Here is a 2,459-nt window from a genome sequence, read left to right on the forward strand (position 1 = left end):
TGTATTGCCATTTCACACAACCTAAAGTATCAAACCTTGAGTCACCTGCATGGAGGTTGTAAACCTGATACAGTGTTTATGGGAGATCATGGGACTTGCTGATGGAAGCTGGAGACCAGATAAGGTATCCTGGGGCACCTCCAGTGGAGTCCGCTTGAAACGTCTTTATACAGACACCTATACTGAAGCAGCTGAATTGGGTCTGAGGGGCAAGATTCAGGTCAAAATTAGGACCTCTGCATTTAGAAGTCTGCGTGTGGGTGAATGTATGTGAGCTGAGCATGGAAATCTAGCCTCTGCAGTTGATAAGATCTGGGGAGAGGGTTTGCAGAGCAAATACAGAGTGTTACTTTAGTGGGGGCTGAACAGTTCTGCAGACTCCTCTGACTTACTGGCTTGGCCTCATACAGGCACATGCTGTTAGCTGAAATGCCCCAAGGCATGGCCTTCAGCTGCTGCTCCAGAAAGCTACAAGTCTGCCATAGACCTGCCTCGTAGTTACCTCCTCTGTAAACACCTGTTTTCAGGCAGCTGAACCAAGCTTTGGATGTCCTTTGACTCTGATGGGGGTTAGCCACTTAGCTTGCAGGCAGACGCCTTCACAGACACCTAAACTCAGGTATCTTAAACGGGAGCTGAATCCCAGGCCCTGCAGCAAAAGACTGAATTGCACTGATTGCTGGATGGTACAATTTTTATCATGCAGGGGGCAGGATGCCTAGCTAGTCTGAATAACTGTGTTCCCATAATAGAAGCTAGCACTTAGCACTCACACAGGGGTTGGTAGCTACTATTGCTCCCAGTCTGCAGAAGAAAGAAGAGTAGGTCCTTGCTCTACTTCACACAAAGTACCTATGACAAAGTTTCAGGATTAAACACAATTCTTTCTTCTTTCTCATCCCTATCTTGTGCACAAAAAAAGCAATCTCCTTTCAGTAAAGTTGAATTGAAAATAGATCTAAAGCAAATAACCAAAATTATTTCAAAATACATAAACCATGAGACTCAACTAGCTTTAATCTTCTTCATAGATTCAAACAGCTGAGGAAAAAGGACCTGCTGAAGAAGAGCTTATGTCTGGAGAAGCCTCCCCAAACAAGTTAGTTTAGAGTCTTCAAATAAGGTACATCAAAATCAGTCAACTTTTTTAATGTTTACCCATCAAAGCTATCAGAAATGTAAATTACATTTTAAAAATGCTGGTGGTTTCCTTTAATCCCAGATTCTTACAACAACCATGTCTGCCTCAGTAACACTTATACATATATGTAAGAGTTACATTTAAAACAAATATGGAAGAGATGGGGCTGGATGAGGACTCTTGGATCACTGAGTTCCATTACTAGGTATCCATGACATCAAACAATCATTTTTCCACAACTTGTACCCATTATTCTTTTGCAGCCATTTGCTTATTTCTTCATGGATGTGTTATTATTTTCTATTGCTATAAAATGTTCTAGGAGTGCAAATTTGGTACAAGCCATTCTTTGTCATAATGGTGATAATGGGACAAATGTGGATGAGTTCTGGCTGGTAACAGAGAGACTTCAGCATAGGAGAGGTTAGGATTCCCTGGCTGGTATGTAATATGGATCTTGAAGCAAGGAATATTGTTGCTTTTAAGATATGGGGCCACTACAATGAGAGCTGGACCTGGGTGAAGGAATTGGCATTACCACCAGTCACCTCTCACCAGGACCTCACTTAAAGGATTGGGGGTAGAAACTTGTCCCCCTCAACCAGGGTTGGCATTCTTAACTCCCTTCTCACCCACTTTTTCTTTGTTGAAATTATGATAATGATACTTTTTTTGGAAATGTTATACTTTCCTTTAAAAAGTGTTTGTTAACCTCTAATGAAACCCAAAGTTAATACAAAGTACACTCCCCATTCATCTGTGATAGTAACTCTTTGCTATACCTCTTCCTGTCTGAACTTACTCTTTCCAGAAAATAAATAAGCAAAGCAGTCCAGGCTATTGCAGACAAACTTCTACTTGTCTTTTGTAAAAAGGCATTGACACTCTTTTATTTGTATTGAGAAATACAACAACAAACATACCTAAGGATTGTTTGGTGGGTGTTTTTCCATGGCCCCATCACCTTTGTGGCTCATAGTTCCCTCAGATGAAATCAGTCTCACACAGATATATTTAACTAGTCAACCTAGGGTTGTTTTTTATGGTTGATTTAGACGAACAGGCACTAAGGAATCGCTAATCTTGCCAAATATCTATTTCAGGATGAAACAGACTATGCCATAAAACTGCTGCCTATTTTTCTCAGTTGACTGCAATGGTATACATCTGTCTTTGGTCAAATGAGTTTCTTTTCTTGCAGTCAGTGAATAGGTCTTTCCCATCTCTTTCATACCTAACCAATAAGCTCTAGGAAAAATTCTTTTTATATATCTTGAGTCTGTGTGATGAATTGGATTTTTTTCTTCAGTTCTCAGTG

The sequence above is a fragment of the Falco biarmicus genome, chromosome 2 (genome assembly GCF_023638135.1).
Source record: "Falco biarmicus isolate bFalBia1 chromosome 2, bFalBia1.pri, whole genome shotgun sequence".
Taxonomy (NCBI): Eukaryota; Metazoa; Chordata; class Aves; order Falconiformes; family Falconidae; genus Falco; species Falco biarmicus.